Raw genomic sequence first — 14341 nt, 5'->3', positions numbered from 1 at the left:
AAATACACAAAATCTGCAAACCGTTACCCAAAATGCATTAAACATCAATGCTGAAAAGTAACTAATACTCTGAGTAATTTTTAAGATGAATATTGAGTACTTGAGTACAGACTCTTAACACCACTGCACTTAATAAAATTAATATTACTACTACCACTAAGAATAATAATGATGAATCAATGAATAAAAAAATCACTAAAGACTATTTTTGGCCATAGGAAAACATTTCTAAAACAAATGTGATCTCTGTCCAAGGCCATTCCACACAGAAAAAAAAACAATGAAGAAGATAATAATTTCCCAAAGTTTGCCCTAAAGTGACTCCTGGCCTCAGCCATGAAAACTACCTCGCTCCAACTGCAAACAAGCAGGAACACTCCCCCTCCAAAGTTTTCTTGTTTTCGTGTGGTTTCTTTTAGCTGTTAGCAATCCACCGATCATTACCTCTGCAGAGGAGGTTGTGTTTGTGGCACCTGTTTGTCAGCAGGATTGCGGAGGAACTTCTGGCCTGGTGGAGGGGTACAAATCACGGGGCGGATGCACACATTATTTTACTACCACTGCGAGACAAGGCATTTGACCTTGGCAGAGATCGGCGCTCTCAGAGTGGCCTGTTAGTTTTACATTCAACACTGATTTTATTCCACGTTTGTTTGTGACTGTGGGATCCTGAGGCTGTACTGTGAAGATAATATTAAGGACGGAGCTAGTTCTCTGGTAATGGTCAGTAAAAATACCTCCAAGTAATTAAATTACTTTATCAAGGAATTAAATTAATTATCAGTAGTACTATGTAATGTAAAACCGTGTAATGAGTAACTAGTTACATGCTTTAAGTAAGTAGTAACTCGGTTGCAACATCGGTTGAGGTCAGTTAGCTCAGATTACACAAGAACATCCAAAGTTTGTTGGATCTTTTCTATCTTTCAGTGCTCATTTGATTGAGACAGATTAAATTGGAGCTGAGGCTCAAACCTTCTTCAACCTTTTTGATATTAAATTAGTTTAATAAAGTAATAAGAGTAATTTTTCAGCAAAAATGCAGAACATTTTCTGATACCAGCTTAAGGATTTGTGGTTTTCTTTGCGTTATGTCATAGTACATTGAATCTCTTTTGGTTTTAAAAAGTATTTGAAATGCAGGTATTTCTCATTAATATTATTTTGTTTTATAGACAATATAGATTTTTTATATATATATAAAGTGAGGGAATGACATGCAGCAAAGGGCTGCAGGCGGGAGTCAAACCCACGGCTGCAGAGGACTCACTGACTCTACCAACTGAGCTACCAGGCCACCACATGCATATGTTTTTGTAGACAAAATTAAATTTATTAGGAAATAAACTGCATATTAATTGATGATTAGTGATGAAAACTGAAAATGAAAGTGTTAGATGCAGCTCAAAGTAAAGAGGGTCTTCAAGTAGTGAGCACTTGTAGAATGAGAAGAATAAAAGGGAGAGAAGAAAGGTGATGATGAGGCCGATGATCAATCAGATTCATTTGTCTCTTCTTGTATAAGAACAATAGAAAATCCTAATGAAGTGGCACTTAATCGTATCCTTAACAAGCCGCAGTTCTGCCGTCGTCTTCGACTCTGTTTCCACCCTGTAATGGCCTAGTTTTTGGAGGATACTGCAGTTGTCATGTTGCATTTACTGTGCGGTTGTGTTTGTGTGTCTGAGTGTGAATGTGTATGTGTCAGACCCAGATGTTGTAACTGGCGCATTCCCTGTGAGCTGGCATCAGAACGGGCACAGAGGGATGTAAAGTTGGAGAGGGAGGCTAGGATGCAGAGGGGCGATAGAGGAATTAGAGGGGTAGGGGTTTGACGCGAGGCAGATGGGGATTTATGCCAACTGTTCAAAGCTAGAGAGGACAACTAGTCTGGTAGGATTAGAGCTGATTGTGCTAACATTGCTGATATTTTATTAATTCCACCCCATCATTAATTTAAAACAACTGTGGTTATAACTAGACCTAATAAGGAATCACGCTGATCTCAGAAATTTTCACCATAATCAAAGTAAATTCTCAGATACTCAAATACTGTTACCTCAAAGCCACTATCTGACCTGGGATTTATTTGACACAGACTTATAATAAATGCATTAAAATCAGAGGTGTGCATCTCATTAACTAAGACCGACTCGATACATGTTCAACGCTGCGACACATCTTAATGTCTAAACAGCTCATGATTCAGCTAATAAGCTCATATTCACAACAACCGCACTAGACTAGACTCCATCACACACAAGTTATTATATTATTGTTGCTATTACTATTATGCATGTGTTTGTATTCATTTTACTGCTGCATTAATGTGAATGTCTAAAAATGGACTTATTATTGATTGGTATTGTGCAAATGGAATCATAAATATTGCCTCACTCACTTGGAGCTTTTTACTGAACTTGTGTACTTTAATGGCACCAGCTGCACCGCTTCAGTGCTACTGAATATCCAGAAAAGCCATTCTGTACCAGATTTGGATGCCTCAGGAGTAAATTTCCAACCAGCGGTTTATTTTTTATGTTCAAAAACTACTTTGAGTGGAAAAATCCGATTGTGCTTAAAAAGGGTTAACTTGGTCTGTATTTTATGGGCAGCCTACTTCAAGGAACACTGATTCATTATATATGGGAATGTAATAAGATCAGAATTTTTTTGGAATGAGGTGATCAATGTGATTGATAAAATACTGTCTATAAAGGTGCCCTTGGAACCCAGGGTTATTATTTTGGGTCTGTATCAGAATTAACATACTGCAAGCAAAACGTTTGATAGGACTTAACTGGAAAAAAACAGGAGGACTGGATAAAGAAAATGTTTCAGTGTATGGCACTGGAAAAACATTACATTCACACTGGGAGATAAACTGGAGATCAGGGAGATTATAGAAGGGACGGTTTTGGAAAAGATCCCACCACTGTTGATGTAGTGAACCTCGTGTGTATATGAAAACAATAAACATACTATTATAAGTTTCTGATCGACTGTAGATGTCCAGGAACATTAGATAGCGCCTAATAACTTCCACTGAATAACAGACTGAAGAATGCACTAATGGAGGCTGAAGACTGAGAGTTTTTGAGGACACAGACATGTAATACCCAGCACTGTGCTGAAGAAATGTAGATAAGGTCAGCTCCAGTGGAAGTGCATCTGTGCAATTCTCTGATGTGACACTCTGATTTACTTCAGTGAGGAAATAATGCAGCACAAGTCATCTCATTCTGTCCCATTAGAACCTGTTTAGCTGGAATTGTTGGTACTGATGTTAATCACAAACCAACAATTTAATATCTTCCTGTTATAATGGCTGTAGAAAATGTAGAGCGGTGTTTCCCAATCCTGGTCCTCAGAGTTCACTGTCCTGCATGTTTTAGATGTTTCTGCTCCAACACACCTGATTCAAATGATCAGGTCGTTATCAGGTTTCTGCAGAGGCTTGATGACGAGCTGATCATTTGAATCAGGTGTGTTGGAGCAGAGAAACATCTAAAACATGCAGGACAGTGAACTCTGAGGACCAGGATTGGGAAACACTGATGTAGAGGTTTAACAACAAATTGTTTGATTGCAGCTTTTTGACTATTATTGTGAATAATTACCATAATTTAACGAGAGGTTGAGAGGTTTGAAAGAAAACATATTTCAGTTATAATTATAGCTACGTCCACATGTCTGACAACTTTAGTTACAAGTCACTTGCCTTTCCTGACCAATGAAAATCATGTATTTCTAAATATAAGCTGCTACAAAGTCCTGCTTCTTTTTCACTGTACTCACTGTAACTTTGCCTGGGGAAATGTATACGGTCTGGATCCCATCAATCTTTTCATCTGATTTCAAAGAGGATCCAACCTTGTGAAAGGCATTAAGAATAACTATATAGAAATGGCCATTCTGCTTGCTGATGGTTTGTTTTGCTTATGTAGGTCATATAGAGGCATCAGTATTAAACTGAGACATTTCATAACCAGTTAAAAACTCCTTGAAGCTAACTCTCTTGGATCACCGAGAAAATACATCGTCACAAAGCAGAGAACAGGCCTGTGTCTCTGAGACCATAGGAACTTTTTAGAGATGCCTGGTTCTCACAGGACAGTGGCACAACAAGCATATGATGAATTTCTGTAGATTAAACTACCAAATACTATATTTATTATAGTATATAATAAATATAGTAAATACAGTAAATATACATACATATACATATTTATCTCAACCTTAAACATCTACAGCAGTTAACAACAACATACAGATTAATGCCACAGTAATATTAATCCAAAAACATCACATGGACATGTCTCTGTCCAAACATCTGTCCGAAGCCTGTCAGAACCGTTTCCTTTCTGCAGGTCACCCTCTGGTTTTGTTTACTTGGGCGTGTATATAGCACCCACTTATGGTCAGACGTTTAAAACTAATTTCCCTCATCTTCTGGATGCCATATAGGCAGATTTAGCTCACTGGGCCCCAAGACGAAGCTGCTGCTGCAGCTGCAGGAGGACAGTTTGTCCTGCTGTGATAATTCACGTCCAGCTCGTGGAGCTTACAGAGAGCCAAACTGTTGCATCTCTGTCTAAAATACTCCCACACCGTAGATGATCATTTCGAGGCTTGCTCTCTGCAGCTTGTTCTACGGGTGAATCCGTGCTCTGACTGGGCGCAGCAGTTCATAGCGACGCATCGACGCATGATATGCAAATCGACACATTTTAGGTCGACGAATCGCCCCAGCCCTAAGTGTTTCCCATGGGATGGAGTACCAGCAGATCTGAGACACGCATGGAAAGCATGCATGCAAAAATAAAAAATAAAATAATTTGTGGATTTGCAGAGTGTGGCCTGCTGGGAGGTTTCTGCATGTCTGAGCTCTTGAGGCCACACTGTAGGCAGTGTATCAAAATTTAAGATCACTTTTCTTGAACATAAAAGCATAATCTTTAAAATAATTCTCAACATTTATCAAATTAAAAAAATAACGTTATCTTGCATCTCAATCAAACACTTTATGTAATGTTAATATTTCTGTGAGGGAGTCTGTCAGTTGTCTTTCACTGACAGCTCTCAAGCGTCACACTGGCCTTCGTGCAGAGTAAGGCCGCCTCAAGGAAGAAGAAAACAAACGATGCATGTTGAATACCTGAATCAACTAAATGTTTATGTCTCAGATATGTGTTTCCCTGTGTATCCAGTGATTCTGTTTTCACATAAAGTTGCAGGTCTGCTTTCCCTTAATAAGCCTGAATCCACGATCAGCGTTGTTTCATTGTTGAAATCTACCCGCAGATGCTGACATTATCAGGTAAGCTCAAAGTTTCTTGTCTGTAAGCTTTAGCGTGCTCACACGTGTGTGAATAAACCGGCGTATGAATCTGTAACGCAAAATAATTTAACGTTATGAGACTCAGAGATAAGACAGAGCCCTTCTCCTCTCCTCCGTTTAATAGGCTTTACTCACAAGTGTGTTAATTGACCTGAATATGAAGCGTCAATAATGCAAAATAAAATAGTTGTAAGAGTTAAGTCACAGCTCTCTCCTTTCCTCTTCTTTGCTCTATCATCCTGTTAAATATAATCCAACAGAGGCGGTCACATTTTAGCAGTGGTTTACTGCCATATGGGGGAAACACTGCATTTGGAGGCACATTGTGGAGAACTAACACCCCATTTACACCTGGTATTAAAATGTGATCTGGATTAGGGCTGCAAGACATGGTAAAAGAGTCATACTGTGATTGGTTTATTAGTGGGAATGATGATTTTTGCATCTCAATTTTCATTTTTACTGATGTGATGATGTACCATTTGTTGGGGTTTGCACCAAACAAACATGTTTTCTTACATCTGCAGATGGTTTTAAGATCCCAGCATCTCTGCAGCAGTACAGTACCTTGCTATAATGCTGCATGGCCATATTGCGATTTTGATAAAATTGTGATTAATCATGCAGCCCTAATCTGTATCCAGATGTATGAGGGCTCCATATAAGTTCCTTACAGCCGCTTTTAGTAAGATTTTGAATGCTGGACTTTTCCTTGTAGTGGATTAGTTTCACAGTGGCACTTTTAACTTTTTTGTACTTTACTTTTTCTTGCTCCCATACTCTTATTAATGCACAAGTTATTTTAGTGTTGCAGTGGCACAGTGTGAGACAAAACAACTCAAATTTCATCTTATTGTAGCCATTGCCACTATGATGAAAAGTAAAATCACCCACATGTATAAAACATTTTTAGAGCAGGATAAATTTGTCCATCACAGCCAGGCTGTGTATGTCCCCCCTACCTAGTGCTCCAGTGTAACGCTGAAGTCTTACGCAGACTCAGTACACATTAAAGCCTTCAAGATGTCATGGATGCAAGTCAAGGCAATCAACTAGGACAGTGTTTCCCAATCCTGGTCCTCAGGGCCCACTGTACTGCATGTTTTAGATGTTTCTCTGCTCCAACACACCTGATTCAAATGATCAGCTCGTCATCTCTGCAGAAGCCTGATAACGACCTGATCATTTGAATCAGGTGTGTTGGAGCAGGGAAACATCTAAAACATGCAGTACAGTGAACTCTGAGGACCAGGATTGGGAAACACTGAACTAGGATATACACTCTACACAAATAACACACAGGCTAATCACACAACTACACAACCAGGCAACAACTCTGCCCTGCAGCACCATCCATACAACACACTCACCTTCCCCTCTCTAACCCTGACACCCCCCTGTATTTCATAATAAGAGAGCGTTATAGAAATACAGTGCAGCTTCACTCACTTACTGCAAAACAAAGTATTCTTCAGCCATTTTTTCTTGACCTTCCTTTCTTCCTCCTTTTTTTTTTTTTTAACAAACTTTGTTGACTGAAATTTTGCATAACATCCCCCTCTAGTGGAGGCTCCTACAAACTACTTTAAGGTTAAGGAGCAAGACTGTGAAGAACCTTATTTAATAAACCAACATTAGTCATAAACAAAACTTTTTCTTTACATCCTCTCTGTACATTTATTATCTGGCCAGCATGTATTAGAGACACCACCTGCACAGGTGCAACATCTCTAGATCAGTCCAGCAGACATGCTCTTTTTGTCGTCAGCTCCAAATGACATGCTAACATTTGCAGCAGATGAAGACAGCGTTGAATCTATTCACCATGTGTGCAACTTCACGGTTCAGACTCATGAAACGCTGAGTATCGCTCTTCTCAGAGCCTCCTGCACACCTTCAACATGGAGAGAAACGAAAAGCTTGACAGCCCTAGTTACGGTTGCTAAGCTATGATTGGACAGTTGCTGTTTGGAGGTGGGGCTTAGCGAAAGGGTCAATTTTTATGGCAGATGTCCAATCAAATTTTCCAAAGAAAATAAGATGTAAAAAACTTACTGTTGTACGTTGTACTGTACGGTTATTCATGATTTTAACAATAATTAAATTGAGAAAAGGTTTAAATATTTTTTATGAGTAAAACAATATAAAGAACAGGTCAAAAGTGAGCGTAGGACAAGTGGAATTAACAACATGACATATACAACACAAGCTTACGACAATCTTATGGAACCTTAATCCAACAAAAAAAAAAACTTGACAAACCATTTCCTCAAAAGCAAATGGCTCTGAGTAGAACCTCTGAGGAAGAACCCTTATTTCTAAGAGTGCAGTGTATGCATGTCATCATGAATACACACCCACATCTAAAATTCTTCATCCACACACACACAAGCAAACAAACAAACAAACAAACATGCCTTCACACCGAAGGGATCTGTTCTCTGCTGGAGCACGGATGTAAATAGGATAGAATTAGGAGAGCAGGATGTGGAGAGGAGACGGAGGAGGTGACGAAGAGAGGAGGGGTGAGGAGAACAGAAGAGCTGCTGATGGAGGGGAGGAGACAGGGGAGGAATCACAGAAAATGGAGAAGAGGGGGGAACATTACATCAACCCCCTGATGTTTTATCTAGAACTCAGAGCTGTCAATCATTCCATCGTACAGAGCGCGGCGCTTTTCCTTCTGTGAGGAAAAAAAAAGGGCCTTTTTGGTAACCAAGTATTAACTCATTCATCCAACGCGCTGGTGTGGACATGCAATCTGAAAATAGTCTGCAGCAGCAGAAACATCAGGAAGGACCACTGGAGTTATATTCTAACAAACAACAGAAAATTGAAACCCAGAGACACTGAAACGATCAATACAACAAACTTTTAATTGCTGCTGACAGTATAGAAGATGACTGGGGTCACATGTGAAAATTTATTTTATTTTTTATTTTTTTATTTTTTTTAGAATATTTCATGTGACCCTTCTCAGAAAGAAATTTGAGGGGAAAAAGAGACAGAATAAAGTCAGAATTTTGGTCACATGTTGACTTCTGAGTTTAAAGTCAGAATTCTGACTTTTTTCCCCTCAGAGTTACGACTTTAAACTCAGAGGTCAAATAAAATTTTCACATGTGGCCCTCATCTTCTTCCATATGTCATATGGGAGGAGTGTTTGTGCTGTTGTACTGGTGTGTCTAATATTTTGCTTCTCCATACATTATATGCAAACGAGTTGGAAAAAATGTATAAACCCCTCAGTATCATGCAGTCAAATACAAAGGATCAATCAATCAAGAGAGAACTGCGTCAAAATCTCGTTATACAACCACGTTAAATCTCGCATCCTTGTACAAAGAAGTGAGTTATATCACCTGAATGACTTAAGTAGCAGCTGTTTGTGTCTTTTAATGCTTTATAAACTACATTTCCCACATTTCTCTCCTTCTCAATCCTGTGTCTTTCTGTATCTTTCCTCTTATGTCTACAAGTCTCAGCCAACACACACACACACACACACACACACACACACACACACACACACACCAACATGTCAATCAGCTGCTTGAGGCAGATTTACGATTTGCACAGCATCCATGTATTTACACATATAATTCCATATATTGTACTGTCAAATTATACACTTTGGACTAATGTCTCCCACATTTTCACGCCTTGTCGGTTGTGTATTCCAGCGGAGGGAGCAGATGAGAAGAGGAAAAGGGAAGATGGGGGAAAAGGAGAGGAGTATAGTTAGGCTTTTTAATCTCTGAAAACCTCATTTCTCTCACTCGCTGTTTCTTTGCCATCTCCTCCTTCACCACCTCCTGTCGTCCTACACCCCTCTCTCTTCTCTTCTCTTCTCCTCATCTGTATTTTTTTCCTCCTCTGCCCTGAGAGAAAAGCTTCTGCTCTCAAACAACATAACCTTTCAGCATTAAGAAAAGAAAAACGTTATCTGAACTGACGTTAAGCACTGATCACTTACCTGCTGATTCAAGAGCAAATTATCAGTCAATTAATAGTTATAAGGGAATAAAGGAATCGTGCACTAAAGGCAGCCTTTATTGAGTTATTTAATATCATTTTAAAGGACAGAACAACACCTGTCTGCTCCACTTCATGTCAGTATTGACTGGCTGTGAAAATGCTGTAAGGTTTTTGTTTTCTCATGTTCTCTGACATATCAAGAACAGGGTCCGGACAATATTGAAGCCACTGCTGATACGTATAATGATATATCAGCTGATGTAAGGTATATACATAAAAACTCTGGGTTTTTTGCAATTACTCCTCAAAAGTGGTTAAGACAGGTTGTATTACAGTCTAACAAATACAACTCTGTAATTTTTTTTCTTAAACTGTAAAACAACCTGCCTTCATATGAATTCTATAAATAGCTATAAATTAAAGCAAAAAAAGACAAAAAGAGCAAACTATATGTATATATTAAACCTAAATTAAGAAAAAAGGATCAAATATTCAGTGTATAAAATGCTGCCTATGAGGCGTCATTTGAAATAATACAGCAGCATGAAATAATTTGCACTATATGTTAAAAAAAAGTTTTCTCATACATATATGTAATATGATGTAACTGTCATAGACCAATATCTGTTAACTCTAATCCAAAAACTTTTTGTCAGTTGCTCCTAATTCCTTTATTTCTTATATTTTCTTGAGGTTAATTTTTTTTAACATATCAAAGCGCATCATAACGAGGCTTGAGACGCCCAATCAGATCTCAATGACAAACACGTTTATTCTAACATGTAGACGGGACTAAACGTATCAGACGACGCGCTCATGAGGAAAAATAGATCAATCTTTGAAGTATCTGTTATTATAATTAACCTGCGGTCATTTTAAACATTATCTGGTCTCAGGTTTAATTAACGGTGCGTTTCACAGTTAATTGAGCGCCTTACTCACCATTGAAGTTCCAGAGGGGCTGCAGCCCCCCAACTCCGTTACTGTCGTTACTCATGTTGCATGGCGGACAAGACACCTCTCTCCTTTATTTCTCCACTTTTCCTTCCTCCAAGTTTCCCACCGGCTGTCGCGACAAAATGCGTCCGTAGTCCTTCTTTAATTCTCTGTTATCCCGTTATTTTTTTTCTTATTTTTGTTTCTCCTCCTCGGCTGCGCGCAGGAGAATCAGAGTTTACTCTGTTAGGATCCTTTTTCTCTCTGTGTTCACATTAACATGTCAGGTGGCGCATCAATCACTGGGATCTATCAGAAACACTGATCACCGATACTTCTTAATCACTCATCGATTCTCCCCCAGAATAAACATCTTCTGTGGCAGGAGTCCTCGCGCACCAGAACGGTCCGTTCATTCAGAGCGCGCGAGCGGGCGAGCGACAGAGAGAGACAGAGAGAGAGAGAGGGAGAGAGAGAGAGAGGGAGAGAGAGAGAGAGAGAGAGACAGGGGGAGAGAGAGAGAGAGAGAGAGAGAGAGAGAGAGAGAGAGAGACTTGTGATGTCATTTTCCTCAGCCAATCCTTTATGGCTGAATCTGTTTTGGCTACTGCTGGATTGAGTACTGAAAACTACTGTTACGTTACTAAAATATTACAAATAAAAGTACTGGTTAGAAAACTACTCAAGTAAAAGTACAAAGTACTCTTGTCAAAAACTACTCAGAGTATTAGCCTGAGCTGTTCTCTTCAGGTGTGTTGGTTAATGCAGTCTTGGTTGATATACTTTGGTTTCTGTCAAATGGGAGAATGTGCAGGATACTCTGTATCAGTGGTTCCCAACCTGGGGGTCCCGATCCCCACTAAGAATCGCCAAAGCTTCAAAGGGGGTCATAAGATCATCTTGATGTTAAGGGTTGTAAGAAAACTTAAAAGAAAAAAAAAATCAACAGCCTTAATATGATAACATGATGGGCCACGACATCACAAAAAATTCAGAGGTGCACGACCTTTTGGAGCCCTTGCACCCGTGTCGCCACATGCTACAGTGAGCATAAATCCAGCTCCAGAGAAGCACAATAATTCTTATTTTTCTCAAACGAAACCACACTTATGAAAGTTCTGACATAAATCTGACACACAGGACCTTTAAACTGCATTATTTTTAGCAGACAACTATAGAATTATTATATATTGTCCACTGACTCTTGGGTTTGAATTTTAAACATGACATTTATGAATTGATGAATTTAATAGTATCAGTCTGCATGTCAATGCATAACAAACAACCTCGCCTCGAGGCTTCTATTTATCTATTTTGTGTTTCCACTCATTTGTGCTTCCCGTGTCACACTCCTCTGTCTCTCTCTTAGCCGCTCACTCTGCACAGCGCTGAAATATTGCCATTTACGCAGATACACAGAAAGTAGACTCTTGTGTACTGTTACTGTCACTTCAAAGCTAAGTGTTAATTAATCCAATTAGGAGGAGGAGGAGGACTAAGTGCAGAGCAATAGAAAAGAGGGTGAGGTGGGAGACAAGGCTTTCACATCAGTTCATACACATAAATACCCAAAAAATAATCCATGTCAGACAAACCAACTCCACACAGAACTGGTCATCGGCCTATAAACTGAGGATTAGTATGTTAAAGCATAAGAACTCCACCTACGCTTCGGTTTGTACCTTATGTCCATTTGATGAGAAGATTAAAGAAGTCAGAGTTTGTGATTATTGACAAAAAAACGATTGTTTATGATCTGAGTAAGAAAAGTTTTTTTTAAAGATGTATTTAAAAAAAATGTCAGTATTTTTTTTCTAATTAGAAACTTATTATTCATTTATTATCCTGGCTGAGGTGGCAAGCTAAGATGCCTGGTGGCAACGAGAGGAATAAAAGTAGAAGGGAAAGAAGAAAGAAAAGAAGGGGAAAAAAGATTCTCCCCACAAGACTACGCCTCCTCCCTCTCTGGGTCTCGGGGCTGCTGAGGAAGGATAACCCCCCCATATAGTATCTAAAGGTTTTAGCAAAAGGGCAGCAAAAATCTGGATGGGGCAGGAAAGAAAGGCCAGGAGTTTTTAGGGTTTTTTTGCTTCCTCTTCTCCCTTTCTGCGCCTTTTCTTTAGCACATTTAATTATTTAATTTATTTACTTATTTATTTTACTCCCCTGTTGCTCTTGCACACCCACCCACACTCACACAAGAATTCGGACCTCCCTTTCTGATACAAATTTTGCTTCTTCCAACTGACCCTTTATTGAGTCAGTAGTGTCACAGACTGGGGAACATTCAATCCAGGAGAACTGCAAAAACCAACAGAGGGGGGTTAGGGTCTCTTACCTTGAAGTCTTGAAATCGTCCTGCCCAAGGTACCCTGGAAAACTCTTCATCCGAGGTATGGTCAAGAGATGAGAGAGCTCCACAGCCTCCTAGACAAAGTTAGACAAAGTTTTATAAAAACCGAGAAGAGGAGTGAAGAACATAAAAGTAAATATTTCAAAGAGAAACTCCGAACTTGTGTGACCTGACTTCACTTCCCTTTCCTCTAAACACTGCAGGAACTCCTCCAGAGGAGGTAAAATAACACACTTAATATGTTAAAGAAAGTAATGTCATCACAAGTTCTGTTAAGGAGCTGTAAAAGTTGGGTATTAAATCTGCTGCGAGCAGTTCTGGAGAAACTTTTCAAGTATAATCCAGCCTTTATAAATAGAAAGATAGGAGGCAGGTGATTAGGTGAGGTAGAGTTAATTGGTTAGCAGAGGGTTGAGTGGATGGAGCAGCACACTCAGAAGAAGAATATTCTTTATTATAATTTTTAAAAATGATCTTTTACTCCTCCATTTACTGTAATTATGAGGTGAAACTTTTTTTTTACTTCATTAATAATGAAGAAAAGAAAAGTAAGCCTCCAACACTTTACATTTAAATGTGTCAAATATTTAAGTTTATTATATGACGCCCCTCTGGCAGTGTAATCTTTCCCATCTATTAGCATTTGGTTTTCCACTGCATATGAACTATCCAGTTGTCCCATATTTTAAGGAATTAATAGTACAAGAGCACAAGAGCCTCGTTGTACAGATGACAGGTTGGTATATTTTTTGAGGAAAGACGACCTCCTCATCTCGTTTTCCTGGCCTGGATATGAGTAAGTATTCTCAAAATATTTTTTTTCTAGGAGTTTCAAATGATCCCCCCTTTTGTTACAAGCTTCGCTGTATTCTCTTTTTTTAAATCACTGTTTTGATATTGCAGCCACGAAAAGAATTTTGTACTTTCATCTCCTCCATTTATTTTTGCTTTATTAGTAAAATGAATTCAATTTTCAGAATATTACCCTGAAGTGTTGACTTGTGTTGCGAGCAGGAAGGCAGTCATAACGTGTGTGTGTGTTTGTGTGTTAGAGCCGACAACGTTACATAAGAAATTCTCTGCTCTGCTCTCCTCACCTCTGACACACACACAAACACACACTGCATGTGTCATTATGGATTGAAGTGGGCTGATTTTGGCTCAGCCATTATCTTCTTACACAACCCACTACAGTGGAGAGAGTCTCGCTGTGTGCGCTCATGTGTATGTGTGTGTGTGTGCGTCTGTGTGTGAGCACTTACATTACTCATGTGCTTATGTGCCATTTCAAGTCATTTCTAAAATTGCGCACTAATAAAGCAGCGTGCTCCATCTATCAGGCCTCTGCCCCCTCTTTGTCAGCAAGGCTGCTGAGCTTTATTGTCAAGTGAGTAAGTCTGAAAAACAGAACTGATGCAATTACTATCACTTTGAAAGTGACAAAAAGCTTTTCCAAACCTTGTGACACAGCTCTCCTTGTTATTATGCAAACACGGACACCAGCATCCACATCAGATGTGTTAAAATAAAATAAATCTGATGATAATTATCTGGATGGTGATTGTTGCTGTATGCAGTGCAGACCAACCACCACATGGTGGTGGAATAACCTCACAGGATGAAGGTACTGACTTTCACATCCACATGAATACACAGACAATGAGCTGAAACAGAGCCAAATAAACCTAAATCTGTACTAGAACATGACTGAAATGTTTTGAAACCTGTGACAA

Source organism: Lutjanus erythropterus, chromosome 24 (genome assembly GCF_056507025.1).
Source record: "Lutjanus erythropterus isolate fLutEry1 chromosome 24, fLutEry1.hap2, whole genome shotgun sequence".
Taxonomy (NCBI): Eukaryota; Metazoa; Chordata; class Actinopteri; order Lutjaniformes; family Lutjanidae; genus Lutjanus; species Lutjanus erythropterus.
This window is presented reverse-complemented; position numbering follows the sequence as displayed.